Source organism: Phocoena sinus, chromosome 6 (genome assembly GCF_008692025.1).
Source record: "Phocoena sinus isolate mPhoSin1 chromosome 6, mPhoSin1.pri, whole genome shotgun sequence".
In the NCBI taxonomy this organism is placed as follows: domain Eukaryota; kingdom Metazoa; phylum Chordata; class Mammalia; order Artiodactyla; family Phocoenidae; genus Phocoena; species Phocoena sinus.
This window is the reverse complement of record NC_045768.1, coordinates 58,868,290-58,894,994: the sequence shown is the minus strand read 5'-3', so window position 1 is coordinate 58,894,994 and position 26,705 is coordinate 58,868,290. Positions and strand designations below refer to the sequence as shown.

At 37.1% G+C, this 26,705-nt stretch overlaps 1 protein-coding gene across 1 annotated transcript in view; it reads left to right on the top strand.

Annotated features, from left to right (window-relative positions):
• Positions 1 to 26,705, top strand: part of PTPRD (protein tyrosine phosphatase receptor type D) — a 527,692-nt gene that overhangs the window by 415,591 nt on the left and 85,396 nt on the right.

The window sequence follows — 26,705 nt, the reverse complement described above, 5'->3', positions numbered from 1 at the left end:
GCTATTGTAAATAGAGCTGCAATGAACATTTTGGTACATGACTCTCTTTGAATTTTGGTTTTCTCAGGGTATATGCCAAGTAGTGGGATTGCTGGGTCATATGGTAATTCTATTTGTAGTTTTTTAAGGAACCTCCATACTGTTCTCCACAGTGGCTGAACCAATTCACATTCCCACCAGCAGTGCAAGAGTGTCCCCTTTTCTCCACACCCTCTCCAGCATTTATTGTTTCTTGATTTTTTGATGATGGCCATTCTGACTGGTGTGAGATGATATCTCATTGTAGTTTTGATTTGCATTTCTCTAATGATTAATGATGTTGAGCATTCTTTCATGTGTTTGTTGGCATTCTGTATATCTTCTTTGGAGAAATGTCTATTTAGGTCTTCTGCCCATTTTTGGATGGGGTTGTTTGTTTTTTTGTTATTGAGCTGCATGAGCTGCTTGTAAATTTTGGAGATTAATCCTTTGTCAGTTGCTTCATTTGCAAATGTTTTCTCCCATTCTGAGGGTTGTCTTTTGGTCTTGGTTATGGTTTCCTTTGCTGTGCAAAAGCTTTGAAGTTTCATTAGGTCCCATTTGTTTATTTTTGTTTTTATTTCCATTACTCTAGGAGGTGGGTCAGAAAGGATCTTGCTGTGATTTATGTCATAGAGTGTTCTTCCTATGTTTTCTTCTAAGAGTTTGATAGTTTCTGGCCTTACATTTAGGTCTTTAATCCATTTTGAGCTTATTTTTGTGTATGGTGTTAGGGAGTGATCTAATCTCATACTTTTACATGTACCTGTCCAGTTTTCCCAGCACCATTTATTGAAGAGGCTGTCCTTTCTCCACTGTACATTCCTGCCTCCTTTATCAAAGATAAGGTGTCCATATGTGCGTGGGTTTATCTCTGGGCTTTCTATCCTGTTCCACTGATCTATCTTTCTGTTTTTGTGCCAGTACCATACTGTCTTGATTACTGTTGCTTTGTAATATAGTCTGAAGTCAGGGAGCCTTATTCCTCCAGCTCCTTTTTTCGTTCTCAAGATTGCTTTGGCTATTCGGGGTCTTTTGTGTTTCCATACAAATTGCGAAATTTTTTGTTCTAGTTCTGTGAAAAATGCCAGTGGTAGTTTGATAGGGATTGCATTGAATCTGTAGATTGCTTTGGGTAGTAGAGTCATTTTCACAATGTTGATTCTTCCCATCCAAGAACATGGTATATCTCTCCATCTATTTGTATCATCTTTAATTTCTTTCATCAGTGTCTTATAATTTTCTGCATACAGGTCTTTCGTATCCTTAGGTAGGTTTATTCCTAGATATTTTATTCTTTTTGTTGCAATCCCCCTCTTCTTTTTGACCTTTGTTCTTTTTGATGAAAAAGAACTTCATCAGTTCTTTTTCCTTTAAATATGACTCAGCATCTGATATAAAAGTTTATAACAAATAGCCAACTTAAAAGTATCTGTACAACTAATGTAGTAGTTGTACTCTGAAAGGTGTTGAATTATTTATATGCGTTTGGTGTTACTTAATGAGGTTGATTTATCTTCGCTGATTTCAAGTTCATAGACTATACTGAATGTATAAGCTTCCCAGTATACTAGAGGGGTGCCAAATACACTGATTTACGGTCAGAAGGCTCACTGAAAAAGAAATTACACGGAATAAGCAGATTTCCCAGTACACTTTTTCAGTTTTACATGGCCTGAAAACTGTAATTATTAAGTACATACACATGATTTTACCATTCAGTCTAAATAATATTAGGGCTAATATTAAGATAGTAATATGTTTGCAGAAAGCTGCCTGATTTTGAAGCAATGGTGAACTTAATGGTATCTTAAATTTTCAGAATGCTTAAAGGTTTTGTGTGAATCCTTGATGAAAATGAATAAAAAATTGTTGTATATGTCTGGGTATTTGGATATTGTGGCGTTTATCAAGCAGAAAGTCGTAAAACTGGATATTTATGGTATTTCCCAGAAACCGGGACCCATAGTGAAACCAGTCCATGGATTATTCATAACTAAATGATCATTTATCTTTTAGATCAAGTTTAACTTAGCGTAAGATTAACATGTCCAGCTAAAGTCTTCTAATTGTGCCAAATAACAAAACTGTTTGGAACAGTTCAAATTCTACCATAAAGAGTTTCTGATTTACTTAACGGGAGTCTTAAAACACATCCTTGTTACATCCCTTGGTTTCTGTTTTATCAACCTGAGATGAGGCTGATGGACTGGGTACCTCTCAGTCCCTAGCAGCTCTAACATTTTGCCCTGTCATATTCGGTTAGAAAACCGTAAGAGGAGCCCTAACCTCAAGTGGCTAGAGGGATATCAACTATGTGAAGAAGCTCCATGTAAGAGAACGTGGTGCAGTGGTGCCTGCGGCAGTCTGGATATTTGCATGGACTTTCTAAAGTCTTTAAACATTTCAAATTTTGATTATTTAAATTATTGTGCTGGCTAAGCAAAACCTATCTGTAGCCCTGTGTACCTTCTTCACCTTCAAGAGCTGGAAACCTTTTATGCAATTTACACACTCCAGCATCTTTGTCAAATATTTGATAAAACGCAAAGGAGATTTTGTTTGTTTGCTCATTGGCTGAGTTACATTTTCCTGTATTCTGTTCTAAGCATTTAGGAGAACGTTTTCAATTTTAGGAAACACATTGGATTGTGAATTGTCTTTATTTTCTAAATGGGCTGCTGCTTATTTCTTTCCTGTTCTTCCTCTTAGTCATAAAGACTCCTTTTAAATTATGCAGTATTCTTTAAAAGAGTTTCTGGTTTGAGGCTTGAGGCTGAAATTTGGGTTTTAAAAAGAAAACAAGGCATGTGATGAATGCCATTTGGGGCAACATAAAAACTCTTAGTTGAGTGTGTTAGTTTTCACCAACCAGAATCTTTCCCTCCTCCAACCTCCTCTTTATTGTTATCGTGAGTGTTGTTATTCTTATGCTTAGTGTTTCGCTATGTGTGATATGATGGGTCACCAAAAAAAATAAAACTTGATAGCTCAACCTGTTAATAAGCTATTAATTGTCAATACCATTGACAGTATTTGCATCATTCAAGCAATCTCAGTTGTATGCGTTGACTACAATAACTGGCCTCCTTTAAATATGGAATTTCTCCAGAAATGCTACATGTAAAGACACTCTAATGATACTCATTTAGCCATTAGATTAGAAGTGCTCCTTGAAAGTAGTTACGAACTGCATGCTGGCAGCATTCTCATTAAGAACTCCCCCAGTAGCCGTCGACATGATAGCCCACACTGACTACCATTTATCACAACGATGATCTGTGATTAAAGCTCCCTGGGCATGAATTGACTCTATGGTGCCTTAACAGCCATGAAGGGGATATTTAAGTGATGTATTCATCTGTGATAATATGATAAAGACCTCTACATAATATTTTCGGCCATAAGCAACACACTGAAAAAAAAAATTTTTTTTTTGCATATTATCTCCATATAAATTTGAATAGATTTTTCAGTGAAGAAAATGGAGAAAACAAACACAAGTCATTATTTTCAAACATGTAATTATTTTGGCATAATCACTATGGATTAATGTTTACTCAGACCTCTCAAGATGGGTAAAGCTAAATTTCTTACTCTGATTCTAAGACTAAAGCAGAAGTTCAAGGCATGAAACCTGTTTGCACTGATCCTGAGGTCAGGATAGGAGGAAGTAAGTTTAAATTATAGCACAGTATTATTAGATCATGTGAGAGACTTCCTTTACTGTAAAGAATATTGGTCTCAGACATCGGATTCAATCACAGCTGGAAGAAGGAACCTGAGAAATTAGTATAACTGCATCCTGAAGGTCTTTACAATTACTTTAGGCTTTTATTTTCTGCAGTGCGACTGCCCAGTCCTACTAGAATTTAAGTCCAGAATTTGAGGATGGCATCTAGAATGCAGGGAACAAAGTCCTCCTTAAATGTGGTATCACTGTCAAAGTCAGTACATCAGGCCGGTGAATGTTTAGACTGATTCATAATAGTTCTGTAGGTCTTGCCAAATAAACTCTTAGCCAATGCCTATATATGGATCATTTGGAAGCCTAATTAAAATCCAAATTCCTGGTCCGAACTTCAGAAATGCTGGTTCAGTAGTTCAGCCATGGCAATTAGAAATGCCCATTTTATTTCTTTTTCCCCAGTTTTATTGAGACATAATTGAAATTTAACATTGTATTAGTTTAAGTCATATGATATAATGATTTGATATATGTGTATATTGCAAAATGATTACCACAATAAATTTAGTTACAATCTATCACCTCATATAGCTACAAATTTTTTTTCTTGTGATAAGACCTCTTAAGATCTACTCTTAGCAACTTTCTAATATACATTATTGTTAACCATAGTCACCATGTTGTATATTACATCCCCAGGACTTATCTTATACAGTTAACCCTTGAACAACATGGATTTGAACTGCACGAGTCCACTTATACATGGATATTTTTCAATAGTAAATGCCAACTACAAATTGTACATGTATTAACTCCTGCATTGCTCAAGGGTCAATTGTAAAATGGAAGCTTTTGACCACCTTCACTCATTTCTGCCATCCTCCACCCTATGCCTCTGGCAACCACCAATCTGTTCTCTATGTCTAAAACAATTTTTTTTTTTTTTTCAGATTCCACGTAAGTGAGGTCATACAGTATTTGTCTATCTGGCTTCTTGCATTTAGCATGATGCCCATGCCCTCAAAGTCCATCCATGTTGTTACAAATGGCTTAATTTTCTTTAAGGTTGAATAATATTGTGTGTGTGTGTCACCCTCCAATCACACACACACATATGACCCTCTGATCTTCATTTCACCATTTCCTAAGATGGCAAATATATCTGTGTATGAGATTCGTTTGACAGGCATCGCAGTCAGCATTATCATTATCAACATCATATACATGAATCCTATTTATATCAGATTGGCTATAAGTAACCACAGCCCCTAGAGTTTGCTTCATGGAAAATAAAGGGTCGTTTGTTTTATCTATTATAAATTTATTTATTTATTTATATAGAGCCAAAGGCTACCCATGAAGGTATGCTTCAAGAACTGTTATCTAAAGTAAGTGAGACAGAGAAATACAAATATCATTTGATATCACTTATATGTGGAATCTGAAAAATGTTACAAATGAATTTACTTACAGAACAGAAACAAACATAGAAAACTTATGCTTACCGAAGGGGAAGGAGGGGGGCCTAAATTAGAAGCTTAGGATTGACAGATACACACTACTATAAATAAAATAGATAAACAACAAGGTCCTACTGTATAGCACAGGGAACTATATTCAAATATCTTTTAATAATCTATATTGGAAACAAATCTATAAAAAGAATAGAGAGAGAGAGAGAGGGAACTGAATCACTTTGCTGTACACCAGAAACTAACACAACATTGTAAACCAACTATACTTCAAGAAAAAAATTTAAAAATTTAAAAAAGAACTGCTATCTGAAACTGGAGGACTGTAGAGATTTTCCAACACCCTCTCTGAAACGCTCATCTTTGTGTTTTTCTCTGGGCTGCTCTATTCTTTCCCCTGTACAGGCCAGCTTCTTCTGTTTCTCCCACCCACGTACAGAAAATATATCCTTTGATCATATTTTCTTTTACATAGAGTCCCCCTAAAGAAAGAGACAGTTCTTCTTGTCAGTCAAATTCCAAATGCCAGAGAACAAACTCTAAACTTCAGTTGACTCATGGGGTTGTGAAGACACACATTAGGACATAGCCGCTAACAACCCATCCCTATATATCTGGTTCCTTCCTTGGATTGAAGAGAGCAAAGTTATTTCTGAGCTGGAGGAGGAACCAATAATTACCCACCATACTGCCGTGGAAAAGCACCACGCTAAGTGCTGAGAGGAATGTAAAACTTATAAGAAACCTTTATTTCCAGGATGTCTAGAAGGCAAACTTAGATATATACCCTGTGCCCCACCCCCCAAAAATACTAAGAAGACCATCTAGAAGCTAATCCTAAGTACTAAGGCAATGCTGTTGGGATTCAGTAAAGGTACTGAAGAAAAGGTAGTACTGAGAGTATAACTCGGAAGAACAGGAGTAAGAAGCATTTTGTCAGGTGGACAATGTACTTCAGGTACATTATAGATTTTATACCTTTATTTTCTACGTTGAGAAAATAATCCCCCTTTTAAACATAGTTACAACAGCAAATTTTCTTCCAGCTTCCTAACAGCTGACTTACAAATTACTTTTTGGACCACAATCCATCCTGCCATGGCAGTTAGACAGACATGAATAGTTATCAAACATCTAGTTTCAAATCTGTCATCACTAGCTCTTTTTAGTGGTATTATCTTAAACATATATATATATACACACACACATATATATATATATATATTTTTTTAAACTACTACTATATCCGGTATCTGGTAATAAACTATAATGGAAAGGAATCTGAAAAAGAATATATATATTCTTTGCCGTACACCAGGAAAACACAACATTGTAAATCAACTATACTTCAGTTAAATAAATAAAATAAAATAAAACTCAACTACTCTGAAGATCAGTTTTTTTGTTGCAATCGGAGAAGGGCGAGAAGCTGTGGTTCACAGAGGCCTATCAGAAGGATACCTTTGACCTATTTTGTTCCCACCACAAAGTCGGGTCCCAGTGTCTTTGCTGCCATCTGTGGGAAGTCTGTTATCTTTAATCTCAGCCCCCGTGTGTCTCCAACATTTAGCATCCTAGTGTGCTGAGAGTTTCCTCCTGTACTCATGGCAACACTCACATCGCCAGTCTGTACGGTCGGTCAATACTGAGTCTCTTATCTGAAACATTCCAGATAACAGTGCCCTGTCTTTCCATTTTAACGACAGCATGTATGTGGCACCTTTGTCTAATAAGCTAAAACCTTCACATTACTGGTGAGACAGGTAAAGGAAAAAGATATATTACTTCCTCATGAATAATGACATGTATCAAGACAGTGCTAAGATATATAGAGACATTAAAAAACAGTGCTTCGATCCTATTTTTAAATGTTTAGAGCTGGAACAGACCTCAGAGATCATGTAGTTTAACCTTCTCATCTTAGAGGTAGGGAACAAGAAGAGATTGAGAAAGGAGCGACCTGCTCAGGCTCACACACCTAGTATGAGGCTGAACCAAGCCACAAATTCACGCCTTCTTGTTCTTAGAAGAACACTGTACCTTAACTCACCTGCTCTAGACACCAAAATATTTTACTGTTTGTTACTTACTACGTGTTGATTATAGAGTCAGGAAACCTAAGTCTTCAACTAGATCAATACTTATTCTAAAATTTTTTGTGAAAATGTCATAGTAACCAATTTGCGTTGCATGATTTTCACTGGGAAAACCAGTAGTTTTTCTATGACATGCTAAGGACACATTTCTTTTCTCCATAGACAGTTTCTTCATTTCCAGTGGTAAACGTTACATTTCTCTACAGAGGGACAAATTGTCTGTCATCAAAGCAATGACCACAAAAGAAAACGTTTCTGTTTTCCCTAGAAAAAGGCTCTCGATGTATCAGACCACGTATGTGTGCCAGGGTGCATTCATAGGCAGAAAGCCTTCGTTGCTCATGTTTTATAAACCTCCAAGCATTCATAAGGCAAAATTACTTGTCATATCTGCTCTCAACTAATTTATAATTTATGTGTAAACTCATGACAATGGACATGCATTAGAGCCTCACAGAGATGCAAACAAGAAACCAAACACACACACACACACACACACACACACACGCACACCCCTCTGACTTTTTGGCTACCTTTCAATGCACTGAAGTGTTCTTCTAAGTGGCTCCTCTGTCTTTCTGAAGTAAGAAAGTGGTGGCTGACAGAGATCTATTTTCATCTTTTATGCAGAGTTGACGAGTGGAATTGACCAGGGAAAAGCCTCCATTTGTAAATATTTTTTGACACATGAGCCACAAGAGACTTTTTTTTTTTTAGTTTTGAACAAATTATGGTGGCTTGTGTAATAGAAGAAAAAATGATTTTATGAAATAAAAAGTAGTAACAACCTTTTCATACCTGGGTTAGATCAACCAAGTTAAACGTCCTTCCTTCAGGGGGGACGAATGGCAAAATTTACTATTCCAAAGTGGAACATCCTGATACTGTAACAATGGGGGTGAGAGTAGGGGAGTCATTATCTACTTTCTTAAGAACCTAGCAGTTGGCCTGCTTCAGATTGGGCCCAAACCCCTCTGCATGCCACTCAGGGCCTTGTACTCACTGAGCTAACAGTGCGGGTAGTATGGCACAGTGGCTAAGAACACAGGCCTTTGAGTCAGGCTGTTTGACTCAAGCTGTGTGACCTTAAGCAAATAACTGAACCTCTCTGTAGTTTACTTTATCTCTAAAATGGAAGTAATCATAGTACCTACCTCATAGGTAACTAAAAATAAATTAATACATATGAAATGTTCAGCAGAGTCCCTGATACAAGTGCTCAGTAGTCTGAGTAGGTACTATTTCCTCAAATAAATGCCATCAATTTTAAGATGCACATTCATTTCAGAGACGTGAAAATGTGAACAAAATAAATGTCTTTGAATCAATGAAACCCTGGCCTCTTCCCATCCCTGTCATTGGTCAGACCCCCAGGGCTTTGCTGAACTCAGTTAAACAACAACAACAAAAAGTCAAAGAAGAAAAAAAGAAAACTTGCTAGTTTAAACCAGCACAATTAGCACTAGGTTGCCTTCTCTTTTATTCTACTCATTTCCTGTGTTTGAATATAAGCTTCTCCTGGTCAGATGTTATGCCTCTCTGTATGCTGTTGGCCACATGGCAACAAGCTCACCGCTGGGCCTTCAGCAGGTGATTAACCAAAGTGTGTGTCTGGATTGGTTTCTAAGTAAGTTTACAGTTCATGGAAACTCTTTGTTGTGCTCAAAATTGCTAGTAGGAGCAACAGGAGTGAACAGAACAGTGTCTTTCTGTAAAAAGAGCTGCTCTTCTCATCCCCACCTGATTTATCAGCAGCTGAAGCCTTATTTTCAGACCTGTTTCTCTCAGAAAATAGACTGTCATTATCTTTGGACAGTACAGAAGTGAATGCATTTTAATGCAGACCCCTCAGATTTAACTCAAATGTACCTACTGATTAAACTCCCATACGGTTTTTAGAGTAAAGATGGGCCTGCCAGCTGGCAGTCTGAGAAGATGCTTTCTTTGTTCGTAGCTAAGGCTGGCCTCATCAAGTAAGATATAAAGGCACAGAGAGTCCATTCCCGGCTGGCTGCCATTCTGCATCTTGTAAACAAATCTAGCAGCACACAAAGACACAGCAGCTCACCTGAGAAGTAATGTTACATCCAAAACCAGGGTGTGTGTGTGTTTATAGTCTTTTATTCTTTCTGCACTTCTGTAGCTGTGAGAACTCAAACTGCAATCAAATTCTCAAGTTTCAAAGCTTATTTTTATTTGGGCTTCTTTAATGTTCTTAGACCCACTTTTTAAAAACCTCAAACATTTTCCTTGCCAAGGTTAAACTCCGTATCTTTAATACTTGAGCTTTTTATTTTTTCTTCTGGGAGGCAAAGCGGCATCTTGGGGGAATCTCATGTAACTTTAGTTTTCTGTTTCTCAATCCTTGTTCTCACACAAGTTTGCCATAATTGGCCCTTAACCATCACTGGACGTTGTCCAAATTGTCCTTCCACCTGCTCCCATGTGGAGCCCAAGGCTCTCAGGAAACAATTAATCCTGAAGTGTCTCTAGTTCCAAAGCAAGCTTTCAACTTCAAAGAGACGATAGCAAGAACTAAGAAAGAGACCACTTTTTGAGTTTTGTTTTGATTTTAAAATGAAGTTGGGGTTTTAGGGCCAGAGTGATAAGTGTGCACTTGGAGGGTTACAATAGCAGATGCGGGAGCGAGCTTTGAAGTCAGGGAAAACAATGTTCATATTTTGACTCTGCCAATTAGTAGCTGTGCCGCTTGACCCTGAACCAGTTACTGCACCTCTGGTGGCCTTGGCTCTCTCTTATTTAATATTAGAATATTAGTATCTACTCATAAGGTTGTTAGGAAGATGAATATATGTTAGGCACCTGGCCTCTTGCCTTTATGCTTCTTTACGAAGCAAGCATGAAGTAAACAGAAGTGGCCCACGATGTTGTGAACTTTAATACTCACGACCTACCTATTAGTCACTTAATAGCACTGAATTTGTTTCACTGCTCATTTTATCTGCTATAATATTCCCTTCTTCTGCCAAAAAGAAGCTCTATGAAAGCAATTAGGAGAAGGTGAGTGGAGATGAAGACAGAGCATGGCTATGATGTCTGCAAAGTTCTTTTCACATTTCATACGTAATGGAATTTCTGGAAATTAAATCCACACTAAGTATTCAGAAAGATTCAATTTCACTGATGAGTAGAACCTGTCCTCCTGTCTCTGCCATGAATTTGAATGCCACTAGACAAGCTGTTTAACTCCCCCATCTCAGTTTCCTTCTTTATAAAAGGAGCAGTTTGAATGCCTTTGTCTATTTGACAAACATTACTGCAAAATAAAAAATGATCAAGAAATAAGCTTTGCCATGGATGAGTCCATAGTCTCCTAGGAAAAACAGAAAAGGAACCAGTAATCATAAAACATGGTGGGTGGTGCTGGGAGAAGGGAGCTTAGGAAGGGGCAGGTACGGAGGTGAAGCTTTCCCGAGAGCATCTAAGTTGAAAAGTCACTGAAGTTTGCTAGAAAAGGAAGACCTCAGGCCGAGGGAGATGCACATGCAGAGTCATGGACATGAGAAGAGGCCTGACTTATTCGGGGGACCCCGATGTGTTCGGTACCTGTCACTGCAATGTCAGGGTGCTGCTGCGGAGAGGTGAGGTGGATGCCAACATGCTGAGGTGTCTGCACCAGGTGATCTCAAAAGTATGCTCAAGTCATGGGAATGATTTCCTGCCTCTGATCCTAAAGCTGCAAACGCCCCGGGAAAAAAATAAGTGCATCTGGGTTTATATCACTTTTTGAGTATAGCTTTTGGGTAGACTTTTAACAATGCTGCAGGAAAGGATTGGAGCAAGGGATGTCCTTTCTTTCTCTCTCTCTCTTTCTCGCTCTTTTTCTCTCTCTTTCTTTCTTTCTCTAAATGGTAGTGGCACTATTATTCGCCATGGTTTTTCTACTGTGGTTGAACAGGTTGTCGTTCTATTTGGAAAACAGTTGTGGAGCACAGCACCATGTTGGAGAGTGATAAAAGCATTAAGACATTACCTGGACATGAACCTGTGGATTTAGCAACGCCTTGGGAAACATTAGTCTTTTAGTCATCACAGATGCGGCAATTGGAATATTTGGCTTTTAACTGACAAGTTCACGTATACAGCATAATGAGAACTGCATTATTTCTCAGTTGCTGCGTAAGTCTCCTTAATGGTGGGTATTTATCAGTCGTCCAAACTCCAGCTCATGGAGATCCCTGAGTTAGTTCATTCTTTCTTTTCTCTTCTCTTCACCCTCCCCTCCCTCCTCTCTCTCACTCTCCCCCTCTTCCTGTCCCCCAACCCCCACCCCGCTGCCAGTTTTGCAGAATATTTCTTTATACCGTCTTCCATGGTATTAAGCTGCACAACATTTTAATATTATGATAATATTATCTAGCCTTTCTATAGGGCTTCACTGTCTAAAAAGTGCTTTCAAGGATAATAACATTTGTGTAGCAGTTACTACATCACTCTTCACAATACATTACATATATTAACTCATTCAGTCTTTCCACATAGGTGCTATTAGTAGTCCCATGTTACAGAAGAGGGTACTGACCTGAACTACAGGAAAGTTAAATACCCTGTCCAACTTGTCACATACCTAGTAAGTGGCAGAGCTTGGAAATGAACCTACATGGCTTGGTGGCGGGGTGACATATGGACCACAATAGTTTCCTCTGCTGGTTGATTTCCTTCCACAACAGTTTTCATTATGGTCTTAAAATGAAACAAATTATATGTCACTTTCTATTAAACTACTTGTTTTTTCTGATCCAATATAAGGCACATTGGCCCATATTTCTGATTGGTATAATTATATTATTTTTGTTTTTCAATATCATGGACAGTCTTTGAACAACAACAACAAAAAAGGACTTGGTTTGCTTTGGATAAGAAACCTCATACCAGCCTTCCTCTTTGTGTTCTCATTTCTATTTTATTAAAAATTAGAAAAAAAAAAAAATTAGAAAGTTTGAAGATGAACAGTTATCGTTTATCCCTGAAAACGCAGAGCTAGCACTCCAACTCGAACCTTGTTGAACAGAGGATGCTATATCCAGTAAGTTGGACTAGAAATCATCAACTGACGAACTTGACTCTGTAACTTTTCCCATATAATAGTGACTGCATTTGTCTTCCAATCTTGACCAGTTCACTAGGCAAATAAAGTGAAGAGAGGGAGCAGAAATGAATGTTTGAAGGATTGGAAGGTATAAAGAAAGACCCAGTCTTAACTCTCAGAGAACATAGTAGATATTGCTTCTTGCCTTGACATTTTAAACTGCAGAAGAATCTACTTACTTCTTAAATCCTGAAGATTAAAAAAAAAAAGTGAAGAAATATGCTAGCAAAATGTTCTCTTCTTCGTCTATCACCAGTTCAATTCCAGCTTCATTTAGATAAAACCCACGATGAAAGGAAAACTTGTTCACTACAGTATATTAAGTTTCATAAGTCTGTTAAAATGATGTAAAGTGACATTTACCCTTAAGATTTTTAAAACATTCTTCCATATATGCAAAATCTTTTAAGTTTCTGCAATTTAATTTTTTTTTTTTTTTTTGCGGTACGCGGGCCTCTCACTGTTGTGGCCTCTCCCGTCGCGGAGCACAGGCTCTGGACGCGCAGGCTCAGCGGCCATGGCTCACGGGCCCAGCCGCTCCGCGGCATGTGCGATCTTCCCAGACCGGGGCAAGAACCTGTGTCCCCTGCATCGGCAGGCGGACTCTCAACCACTGCGCCACCAGGGAAGCCCCCTGCAATTTAATTTTTTATAGGAGCTGAATGATTAAAAAGATAGAAGCTGTTACTTCACAATCAGAAGTTTGCCCTATTTCAAGACGGCAAAGTGTACAAACACATTGCCTACGTATATGTATTTCCATTCACTTCAGGGTTTACTGTTACTGTTTTGTTTGTTTTAGCTCCAACTTTTGTTTCTGCTAAAGTGAACAGTATGTCAAGTGGCCTGTAAGTTAATGAGCTGGATTGATGAGGCAGAAGCTTGGCATCAGATCGATGATTGCAGAGTGACCTTTTATGATTCTCCCTAACCCTAGAATTCTGTTTCTCTGATTGTTATAAAACATGATTTAAAGTAGATATTATATAGAGGAGGTTCTGATGCCAGGTTTCCCTTTTGGTTTTTTTGTTTCTCATTGTGGTCATGCCCCCACGCCAACCCTGCAGGCTAAGGTCAAATCTCTTCTATCCGTGTTCTGTAACTCAGGAGTGCGGGCATGGCTGAAGTGATTGAGAAACCGTAATGAGTATAGTTAATGAACAGTGAAGTGCTTCCTCCCTTGTATTAAGAGCAGGTAGGGTACTGCATTAGCGATGGTAGAAGAACTTGGTCTCCTTCCCCCCCCTACCCCCCAAGGTAATTAATTGACCTCCTTGTCATCAGTTGAGACATGAGGAGAATAAAAGTTTCTGCCTGAGCGTTGGAGTTGGTGGAGGTAGCTGTGCAACTGGGCATTGATTTCCCTTTTTGTTTCTTTTCTATTCCTTCCATATTGACCCTTCCTGTCACAGCTCAAGGAGTCTCCCATTACCTTAAAAAACAAAACAGAACACTGTCCGAAAGTTTCAGAAGTTTGAATCTAGTGTCATAAAGTTTCCACTGGGAATTATATTTGAGGATTTTCAAAATCTTCTAGTCTAGTCTACCTCTGTTGTTTTACTCAAGATATGACATTTTCCTGGAGGTTAAGAGACAGACATGGCTGAAGTCACTCAGCCAGTTTCTCATCTAACATTATATAACAGCTGATGTTTTTCTGGTAGACTCCCTAAATAAAAATACACTAGTAAGTAAATAGAAATATTCTCAAAATAAAACTGTAGTAATACATGTTAAAGTCAGGTTAACTTGAAACAACAAAGAAGTTTTGCTGTCTATATGAGAACCCAAATTATGAAAAGAACTAGACATTTAGGTAGCTATCAAGGTTTGCGATAAAAGAGGTGACTTTTATTTATTGAAAGAAATAAGATGGTTTTAGGCCAATAGGAAATTTATGTGATATATTTGGTATATTTTTCTTCATTATTTTGAGATAGAATTCATGTGTTATAAAGTACAGCATTTTAAAGTGTACAATTCACTGGATATACTTTATATTTGAATATTAAATGGATATATTATCAAGAATCAGGGAGACCACTAGGCTTTTTCCCCCTACATTTTCATGAAGATTTATGCTTCTTTGGTTTGCAACACGTTTAAACACCTGACAGAGGGAGCTCTTGGCTCTGTGGAGTTGTTTGCAAATGCCAGTGTCAGAGTCTGGGGAAAGCTTGAGTAAAAGACCAATATTATGGTGAGACAGGTGGCTGGCACTGTGTATGTGGCAAGTTTGATTGACTCTTCGCTGTGCTTGAATCCATGGTATAGCAAGGGATCACAGTCTCTATTGTTTTACTGGTGTGTTTTCCACTAGAATCGAGCTTTTTCAGGGCAGGGGATGTATCATGTTTATTGGGGTATCCCTGTGACTAGCAGGTAATATTGGGGTATTTACCCGTGACTAGCATGATGAATGTTACTGGAATGAATGTAGGAATAAGTGTGAAAAATGACTAGGAACACGGTATGCTCTTCACATCTCCCTTTTCCCAAGCATAGTCACACAATATCAAGATGGACATCATTTATCAAATCATGAATAGAGATGCTTCATTAGGTTATAATATTACTGTACTGCAGCATAGGTCCTATGGGAACAGACGGGCAGCAACCTCATGGGCAATGGTCTTCTATCTAGGTGGAGAATCAACCTTTGGCTTCCTGCTTCCTTGGTGGACCTCCCTTGGGCAATATATTAGTAGGACAGTGCGGGAGATCAAGGTTATCTGACAGGGATTCTGCACAGATAGGGAAGCCATTCATTCCTGTGCATAACCTAAAGCAGCAGAAGAATGCTGGTTGCAGAACTCACTTTTCCTATTCTCTGTGTCTATAAAGAAAAATGATCTGTAGTTTTCATATCTCCAGGCCAACTCTGGGCAGGGAAATCATCTTTCCTCAAAGCTAAAAATCTGCCAGCAAGTTTCACAAAGACTAGTAGTTTCAGTATTTCTCTCTCTATAGTTTTATCATAAACATATTTGCATAAAAAGAACATGTCTGTTTTCTTAAGACTTCATCTGTTCTTGCTACTCATTTGCTCTTGAAAAGGGATATAATCTTTTTGTTTTTGATCTGTAATCATTCCCACAGCAAACAATTGTGATGCCACAAACCGAGGATTATAGTTTTCCTTAGAGGATAAACAAATGAACTCTGTGAAACAAAGCTGCTCATTTCTTCCAAATATCCCTGAGAGCAATGGAAGACAAATTCTAAAAATATTGGCTACCTCTAAAAAACATTTCTAAACACATGAATGCCCATTCCTTTAGAGGTCTGTTTCCTCTTCTAGCTTTATATTCAGTTCATCTTATACTACAGACATTTACTGAGTTCTTACTATGTACCAGGTACTTTGCTAAGCTCAGGGGATACAAAAATGAATAATACATAATCCTTGTCCTTGAATTTTGAGCGTAAAGTTTCCTTCAGTTTTTTAGCCAAATTTTAGGCCATAGCTACAATAACTGGATTTTGTCAGGATTCCAATAACATGCAGCTATGAGTTTTACTCCAATGTAATAGAACTTGGATTTTTGTCTATTTTTGTTTTGTTTTGTTTTGTTTTTTTAAAAAATCTTTAATGGAGTATAATTGCTTTACCATGTTGTGTTAGTTTCTGCTGTATAACAAAGTGAATCAGCTATACATATACATAAATCCCCATATCTCCTCCCTCTTGCGTCTCCCTCCCACCCTCCCTATCCCACCCCTCTAGGTGGTTCCAAAGCACCGAGCTGATCTCCCTGTGCTATGTGGCTGCTTCCCACTAGCTATCTATTTTACATTTGGTAGTGAATATATGTCCATGCCACTGTCTCACTTTGTCCCAGCTTACCCGTCCCCTCCCCATGTCCTCAAGTCTATTCTCTATGTCTGCGTCTTTATTCCTGTCCTGCCCCTAGGTTCTTCAGAACTTTTTTTTTAGATTCCACATATATGTGTTAGCATACGGTATTTTTCTCTTGCTGACTTACATCACTCTGTATGACAGTCTCCAGGTCCATCCACCTCACTACAAATAACTCAATTTCGTTTCTTTTTATGGCTGAGTAATATTCCATTGTATATGTGTGCCACATCTTTATCCATTCATCTGTCGATGGACACTTAGTTGCTTCCATGTCCTGGCTTTTGTAAATAGAGCTGCAATGAACACTGCGGTACATGACTCTTTTTGAATTATGGTTTTCTCATGGTATATGCCCAGTAGTGGGATTGCTGGGTCATATGGTAGTTATATTTTTAGTTTGTTTAAGGAACCTCCATCCTCTTCTCCATAGTGGCCGTATCAATTTACATCCCTATCAAACTACCAGTGGCATTTTTCACAGAACTAGAACAAAACTTTTCACAATAGCCAAAGCAGTCTTGAGAAGGAAAAGCAGAGCTGGAGGAATCAGGCTCCTGGACTTCAGACTATACTACAAAGCTACAGTAATCAAGACACTATGGTACTGGCACAAAAACAGAAATATAGATCAATGGAACAGTAATAGAAAGACCAGAGATAAACCCCCACACATATGGTCACCTTATCTTTGATAAAGGAGGCAAGAATATACAATGGAGAAAAGACAGCCTCTTCAATAAGTGGTGCTGGGAAAACTGGACAGCTACATGTAAAAGAATGAAATTAGAACACTCCCTAACACTGTACACAAAAATAAACTCAAAATAGATTAAAGACCTAAATGTAAGGCCAGATACTATAAAACTCTTAGAGGAGAGCATAGGCAGAATACTCTGTGTCTATATTTGTTATAACCACCATGTGAGGAGTGATGGGATTTTTTTGGTTTTCTAACATTCAATAAATTCAGGGATTTAGAAATCCAGTTTGAGTTCTAGGAGCCATCTAAAATCTATTCTTCAAAGTCTGTATTTGCTAATTGCTTGGGCTGAAAAATAAATCCTTTAAACTTTTAGGTTTGTGGACCCGTTTTAGAGAAAACATATTTCTTTTTCTCATATTCTGTTACTTGAATCTATTTAAATAAAATTAAGGAACAGAATTTGTTCTTTATTATGTTTCTGTGACAGAATTTTTAATGTCTCTTTAAGCAATAGGAACAATTATCAAACATAGTGTTTTGTTATCATTTTAACCAAAATTCCTTAAAGAGATGATATACATACCTCCAGGAAGTAGTATGAGATACTAAAGTATCATATAAATTTCTTTTTACTTCCCTTATTATAAAACCTACTTGTATTTTAAATATCTGTATTGTAAAAGAGGGTATATCTATTAGAAAACATCCTTTATGTTTGTTACTTTACCCTTATTGCTATTTATAAGATTGTTTAGGCTCTTTGTATTTTGTTTGCTATCTTGTTAAATTATCAAAGCATATCCTCAAATTGGAGTAAATAAGATTTATGCTGTGTAATAAAAAGCAGAGTCTATAATATTTTTTCTTAATAAACAATAGACATTTAAAATAAACATATATAATTATTTTTCTTTTCAAGAATAAAGCTATGTTTACATTTATTGAATAGCTTGATTGATAATACTTTCAATTTTGAAAAAATGGAGTTGTTTTTACAATATTACTTCCAAACAGACGTATATCTATCCCCTAGAAAGGGTATATCTATTCAACTTTTTCCAACATTGGATAGGAAAAGGGATATTTTTATTCCTCTAACGTACCATGGGCCTTGTTTAAATTGTGCAATTTTATGAACCATAGCTTATCCAATGGGTTATTTTCACTAGTCTTGGTAATCAATATAGATGGCTGTAAGGTCAATGGATTTACAGCTTTCAGCTTTGATGGGGAAGATAATCTGAAGAAGGCGTCAGCCTGTTACTTTCAGGTTCAAAATCTTTGTATATCTTTTTAAGACTCAGCATTATAAATCAGGATGAAAGTGTAATTACAAAAGAACTGAGTTTCCCAATTTCAAAAGACTTTCGCAGCAATAGAGACAAAAATCTAAAATTGTTAAAATTATATCAATATATTTTACTTGCACCTGTCCTGGGCTATCCATTTTATAGACTACAAAGATAAATAGTAAATTATATTTCATTCAGGAACTTATAGAGGAGTTGGAGAACTAAGGAATTATTACATGAAAAGGTAATTTATAATAATGAATTTAAACAATTTTAAAAGAAGCAAGGCTAAACGTAACTAATTGTCAAACGAATGGGCCACAGTGTAATGTATGGTGATGGTGCATGTGAAAGTACATGGGAGAGATCTCCAGGCAGGCAGGGATTAGAATCATGGGATTTACGCTGCACCTTGCAAGAAAGGTAGGATTAAAAACAAAAACAAAAACCAGAAATTATAACAAAAGTTCTCTCCAGACAAGAAGTATTCCAATATTAAAGAGGTCAGAATTGAGAACCTCTGACAAAGACAGAGGAAAATGGAGCCAAGGGCTGGAATTTTGGGCCATTCACCAGGACAGATTTTAACCAATTCAACATTTTTATTGAGGTGGCACGCACACTGAGGAACACAACATGGCAATCCTTGACTCTAAAGTACTTTAAGTCAGTACAGGAAACAAGACAGTGTAAGATAATATGAGACAAATGTAGAAACGGTGCTATAGGCATTCAAAAACTAATCATCCTAAGAATTCAATAAGCCATTTCAAAAAGAACTCCAGCTAGTCTTTAGAGTGTCAATGTTCACACACCTATGTGTTTGGATTACAGTTATTGTTTCTACTTTTGTCTTCACACACATAATTGTGAGCTTTCTATCCTGTTTCGTTTAATGTCCACTGCATCCCCTTAGTATAAATATGCCTCTTTTACTGACAACCTATATTTTGAGCATGGAGTTGTCTCTCTCACAGTAGTTAACAGAATACTTGAGATGAGGATGGTCATATAGGATGACAACTGCCATAATGTTTTTGTGTCCAGATCCAGTAAACTATGGTTACGTGGTAGCGCAACCCAGTTCTTTGTAATGACAGATTTATTGAAGACAAGCTTACGGAAGGATTATACTAGAAATCCTGTTAAAGTGCCATCTATTAAACCATTAGAATAGTCATTAAAACTATTAATGCAGACTTGTTATTCATGAGTTATTGGTCTCTCATCACTCTCAGGTCTCTGCCAATACTATTCTATCCTTTGCTCCATTATGGCTATTCAGTTCCAAGGAATGAAAGTATATCAGCTTTCTCTCTTTCCTGCAGAATTTATGGGGTGTGTGTGTGTGTGTGTGTTTGTCAGGGGAGGGGGGCAGTGTATGTGAGGGAGAGGAGGAGACAGAGGGAGAAGGGACATGGTTGAGAGGGTGGAAATTGAAACCCTGTGTCTATATGTTCTTAACTATATAGGGTAAAGATTTAAGACTTCTTTTAAATTTGATAAGAATTGTGTGAAAATCAAATTATACAGAAAGCTATAGCTTCTTTTTCCACGTTCAGAAAAATTTGGAAGTGAAAAGTACTGTGGGAATTATGTATCGTTAAACCAGAGCGAACGATATATCCGGTGTTTAATCTATTTTCTTTAATATCCACAGTTTTGAAATAAGCAACTCAACTTCATGATAGTAAATTTAAAGTCATAATTTATATATATGCATTAGAGTGTAGCAGTTAAGAGCGCAGACTTCAAAGTCAGGAAACTGATTCACATCCCAGCTCCAGTTCTTTACGGACTACCAGGGGGATGGAAAGTGTCTTAACACCTTTAAGCCTCCATTTCTTTATTCATAACACAGACATAACAGTATCTACCTAAATTTGTTTTAAGAATTATGTGAGATTCAGTGCATAATGATGATGCTACCATCATCATCATCAAAATCATAAATACTTTAACCTGATTATTTCTCAGTACCACTCTTCGATGAGGTTAGAGGGAGATAATCGAGTCTTGTGTTGGCCGTTTCAGTGTTTTTTCTTGTTCATAAATCTACACTGAGCTTTATCTCCACAGATGGCCATAGAAGCCAGTTGAAAAACTTGACATGGATTTCTCAAAATACCCTCCAGAGTGTTGAGTCCTATAATCTGCCTGCTTTGCCTCTAACCATAAGAGGAAGTCAAATGCGCAGTTGTGAAGAGTGTCCTTCAACCCCCTTTTCCTCCCATTTTGGACATAGTACAATGTTTACAAAATGAAAAATTCAAGAACACGATAACATAAAATATTAAAATAATTATTGTTAAATGATAAACTGAGATATAGTTAAAATTATGAAGAGTTTGCTTGAGCAAAAGTTTATCCAAATAGGGCAGCACCAAACCCAAAGTGGTTAGGAACACTCTGCCGACAGCAGCTGGGGAGAGACATGTAGGGAAAGTGGAAGCAAAGGAAATTACTGATTGGCTATAGTTTAAAGCCTAGTTGGCTGTGTGTGATTGGTTGTCCTTAGCATTTTGCTTTTGTAACCTTGAAGCATTTAGAGGCTTAGATTTTGGTTTGCTAACGTAGACTGCCATTGCATTAGAGCCACCTCAATCTAATGGCCTCCCTGTTTAATTAATTTAACATTATCAATCCCCACATCCCAAGATAAGATGTATAACATTCTAGGTTTTTATATTGATTTTTGTATCTATATCTATATCTGCAGTATGTGTATATAAATATATATTTTAATAATAGTACTGTTTTATAGTTTTTTTAACTTAACAGTAAAAGTGGACATCTTTATGTCAGTAAATATAGGACAATTTCAATAGTTTCATACCTTTTTAAATACTATAAGTAATTAAACAGTCTATTATATTAAATTTCCTACTTTTTTTCATTGTTGTAAATGATTCTACAATGACTGTCCTATGCATTTGTCTAGTAGACAAACACGTTTTTCACTTTCAAGGCATTTAGGCAAAGTTTAGTGCCTGACGGTATGTCTGAAGTCTAACCCTAGGAGATGATGAATCAGTGACCAGCTTAGTTTGAAGAATGAGCACAGTGAGATGAATGGGAGTCAGCTGGGGAAGACAAAGTGATCCCAAACTAAGCCTCCAGGTACCAAAAGGTACCATGAAAGTACCTTTTTTTTTTTTTTTTTTTTGCGGTACGCGGGCCTCTCACTGTTGTGGCCTCTCCTGTTGCGGAGCACAGGCTCCGGACGCGCAGGCTCAGTGGCCATGGCTCAGGGCCCAGCCGCTCCGCGGCATGTGGGATCTTCCCGGACCGGGGCACGAACCTGTGTCTCCTGCATCAGCAGGCGGATTCTCAACCACTGCGCCACCAGGGAAGCCCTGAAAGTACCTTTTGATAAGGTCACTCTACTTCAGAACCTGGTCCTTAGTTTTATAAACTTCTGAGTGGTAACTGATTTATGGGGACCTCACTTTCATTAGTTATGTGATCTTAGTGGCTATGTCATACAGCTGTGATGACTGGATGCTACCATCTTTCTGAGAGGACCAAATCATGGTCATCATCCTCTCTGATCCTCTATTTTCTATGTGTCTATGACTTACTTTCTCTATCCCTGATTGACATAGAATTTCTTTAAGTATGTTAATGCAGATTTTTTTGAAAAATATTTTAATATATGTTCTAATACTTTAGAGCATATTATATTTGAAGCCATATGTGATGGTGTAATTGTGTACTACTCAAGCAACAGAATAAACCTATGGTTCCATTTACAGAGCATTAAAAAAAGTAAGGAAGAAATTATAGCTAATTATACCTATTTTACAATAATAATTTAAAATATTATGCAGTATGTTAGAAACAAAAGCTTAACAATTTATATGGAATGATGAGTATATAAAGTCAGTTCCTTAACTTCGTTCTTTTCCTTCACAAGTGAATACACATCCAGCCAGTTTATGTACCATCACATTCCTCCCATCTACCACCCTGCCCCAGAAGGAAAAGTTATGTATAATCTGAGTAGGCTAAATTGCTGGATTAGTAGAGAGCAGGGTAAATGTGTATCAAGAATCACATGTTCTCTTTTTTTCTATCTTCTGTGCTGTTCCATAGGAAAGCTCAACAAAGGTGAATCACTGGGTCAGACCAGCCAGCTTCTCTCATTCTGGTTTTTATGTCCCACTCTTACATCAGCAGAGTAGATAAGTGGAATAGGTGTTGTTCTGAAGAAATTGCTGTCTTTACTTTTCCCCACTCACCCCATGTGATAGAGTTTGTATGTGAACTTAGTAAGTAGAACCTGCCATCTGTCTGTCTGTCTGTCTCTTATTCTCTTTCCATATATATGTATTCCCCTGGCTCTGATGGTTATGACACTATATCATGAAGCTAACCAAGACCCCAAGATATAGATGTGGATATGAAGAAGTTAGAGCCTGCTCTAACCTTATAATTTATTCCCCAAAGTGGGCCACTATGAGAGTGAAAGATGGTCCTATTAATAATTAAACTGGGACAGCAGGTGTAAACTAGGATATAAGCCCCCCCCCGCAACTCCAACACGTCTTCATAATTAATTCAGTGGGTGGAAGCATCTATAATTTCTTTTAGTGATAATTTTGTATAAGTTGTCTTAAACATTTTATTTCACTTATTACTTTTGAGTCTAAACAGATGTGCCAACATTTACAAAGAATGGTGAGGAATAAACACATTCATCTTGTTAATTCAGTACCAAAAAACAGTGCCCTTTTATTCATGGAAAAGAAAGGGTACCACTGTGAATTTTTAAGTTAAATGCTGAACATCAATTGCATTTAATAATTTTGTTTGTTACCTGTAGACAGTTCTCTTCATAAACATTGTAATTACTTTCTACCAATTCAATCAACTTTATCTCTTTAATCAGAGCAGTTAATAAATTCCTAATAACATTTTCTTGCCCCAAACTGTCTAGAAAATTCTTAATTCCTTTTGCTTTTCCAAATAGCATTAGAAATCCTAGTCTGTGAATTATATTTATAAAATGATTCTCCATGAAGCTCTTGTCTATAAGATCAACTATAATTTTGTCCATCCCTTTTTTATTATTCACTTTAATTTGAAGCAGGCAATACACAGCTAAAACCTAAAACATTTGGATTAAAAGGTATCACCACCACCATCCCTCTAGAGCATTGCTTTTGGGAACTAGGAATAAATGTCTCTCTTCTTTTCTGCATTGAGTTATATCCAGGAAAATGTTGGAGCACATTAAAAATTTGAGTATAATTTTTAAAATTTGGGCCTTCAATTCTTTAGATCTTAAAACTGTACCTTCTTTTTTGAACCCTTATTTGAAAGGGGCACTCAAAAAATAATCTTCCAGAGTCACATATATCAAGTAAAATAGCTTATCTGCATAGTAGAGACCACATAGCTTTGTCCTACTGAGTTGAAAAGGAATCCAGTAGTGTGTTGTTGTTGCTGTTTTTGTCATTTTGAATCCATAGTAAATTAGGGTGTGTTAAATGTGCATGTAGGTGTAAATCCTCAAGAAATAAACTGACTCATCCTTAGTGCCAAGATATAAAAATGTCTGTCAAAGGGCAGCCTGAAATATTTTCTCACCTAATATGGCTGAATGGCTTACTGTGAGTATAGTTTGTCCTTTCTGCTTCTCTACATATCAATTCTAATAATGTAAATAAAGACATTATTGAGGGCATTTTCTATAAGTATTTGTTACATAATAAGTTATAATCAGAATTTCATTTCAAATCTTTAGGCAACATTTAAACTTGATGCAATTTTATCACTTATTTAAAGAAGAAAGTTTAGCTATGTACAAAAAATACCTGATCGAAACACTTTCTGATGCCTTCAATGAGTGTGGTATGTTTATAAATTATACATCCTTTTTCTCTTAAAGGTGGGGAATTCCCACATCCATTCATTAGTTAACACTGAGAGCCTTGAAAAGTCCCTATTTCAGTCCTTCAGACTCTAATGGTGGCCTAGATCAGAGGTACTTTATAGGGAAAGACATAGGAAGTTTTGTTAACTAATTGGGTAAAGAGAAAATAAAGGCACAAACCTGATGCCTGGATGACAGTAATTGAAAAAAGGAACACAGAGCAAACAGACCCAAGTATGTGACCTGCCAAAGCTAACCAGGGGCAAAAGGAAGGCAAGTACCCTGAGTTCTGATTCCCAGACTTTGCTTTCCACCCCATCACCATACTTTCCACCCCTTCCTCACATTTCAGCTTTTCAAGTATCATTGGATTCAACTGAACTCATGCTGTTCTCTTTGATGCAAGTACTCATTATGTCTTTTGCAGGCCTCTGCTAATTGTGCAAAATATAGCCCTTCCCAACTAAGCAAACACTGGTCTTTTTCAAACGGATACATATTAATTTACCATTTTCAAATGGGGAGAGAGAATATGAATGAATGAGAATTTTAAAAGGTTTCATAAGTGGCAGGATACATTTAAAGTGATGAAAGGGAAAAACCTACAACTGAGAATACTCTACCTAGCAAGGCTCTCATTCAGATTTGATGGAGAAATCAAAAGCTTTACAGACAAGCAAAAGCTAAAAGAATTCAGCACCACCAAACCAACTTTACAGGAAATGTTAAAGGAACTTCTCTAGGCAAAAAAGGAGAGGCCACAACTAGCAATAAGAAAACTGTAGAAGAAAAATACTCGCCAATAAAGGCAAAAACACTGTAAAGGTAGGAAATAATCCACACACAAAACAATTAGATGTAAAATATGATATCAAAAACAGTAATCATGAGAGGAAGAGAGTACAAAAGCAGGCTATTTAAAATGCATTTGAAATTAAGAGATCAGCAATATAAAATAATTACGTGTGTGTGTGTGTGTGTGTGTGTGTGTGTATGGTAACAGCAAACCAAAAATCTATAATAGATATACACACAGAAAAGAAAAAGGAATCCAAACCTAACACTAAAGATAGTCATCAAATCACAAGAGAACAAAAGAAAAGAAAAAAATCCAAAACAACCAAAAGACAGTAAGAACATACATATCAGATAATTACCTTAAATGTAAATGGACTAAATGCTGCATCCAAAACACACAGACTGGCTGAATGGATACAAAAACAAGACCCATATATATTCTGCTTCCAAGAGACTCACGTCAGATCTAGAGAGACATATAGACTGAAAGTGAGGGGACAGAAAAAGATATTCCATGCAAATAGAAATCAAAAGAAAGCTGGAGTAGCAAAGCTTATACATGACAAAATAGACTTAAAAACTGTTACAGGAGACAAAGAAGGACACTACATAATGATCAAGGGCTCAATCCAAGAAGATATAACAATTGTAAAAATATATGCACCCAACATAGGAGCACCTCAATATATAAGGTAAATATTAAAAGCCATAAAAGGAGAAATCAGCAGTAACATAATAATAGTAGGGGACTTTAACACCCCACTCACATCAGTGGGACAGATCTTTCAGGCAGAAAATCAATAAGGAAACACAGGCATTAAATAACACATTAGACCAAATGGACGTAATTGACATTTATAGAGCATTCCACGCTATAGCAGCAGAATACACATCCTTTTCAAATGCACATGGACCATTCTCCAGGATAGACCACACGGTAGGCCACAAAAACAAGCCTTGGTAATTTTAAGAAAATTGAAATCGGGGGAGATCCAGAAGGCAGAATAAAAGGATATGGAGCTCATCTCCTACCACACATACATCAAAAATAGATCTACAATTCTCACAGAATATCTACAGAACACTAGCAGAAGATCTCATACAACTAAAGGTACAAGAAAGATCACCACATAACCAGGTAGAACACAAGAAAAAGCGGGGGGCAGGGAGGGTGGATCAGAATGGGAACTAGAAATTATAGAGAGGAGCCAACTATAAAACTCACTTACCAAGTCAAAGGCCAAGCTAAAGGCAATAAATAGCAAACTAAATAATTCAGAATGAATAAGTGATCTGGAAGATAGAATAATGGAAGTCACACAAAAAGAGCAGACAGAAAAATGAAAAAAAAAAAAAGCAATATATAAGACCTATGGAGTAATGTTAAGCATGTGAATCTATGCATAAGAGGGATCCCAGAAATAGAAGAGAAATGGAGATCAAAAATGCATTTGAAGAAATTATGACTGAAAACTTCCCAAACCTAAATAAGGAAACAGATATCCAGGCACAGGAAGCACAGAAGGTCCCAAACAAGATGAAGCCAAACAGACTTACACCAAGATATATTAAAGGTAAAATGGCTAAGGTTAAAGAAAGGATTCTAAAGGCAGCAAGAGAAAAACAGAATTAATTACAAGGGAACCCCCATTAGGTTACTGGCTGATTTCTCTACAGAAACACTGCAGGCCAGAAGGGAGTGGCAAGATATATTCAAAGTCCTGAAAGGGAAAAACCTGCAACCCAGGATACTCTACCCAGCAAGATTATCACTTAGAATAGAAGGAG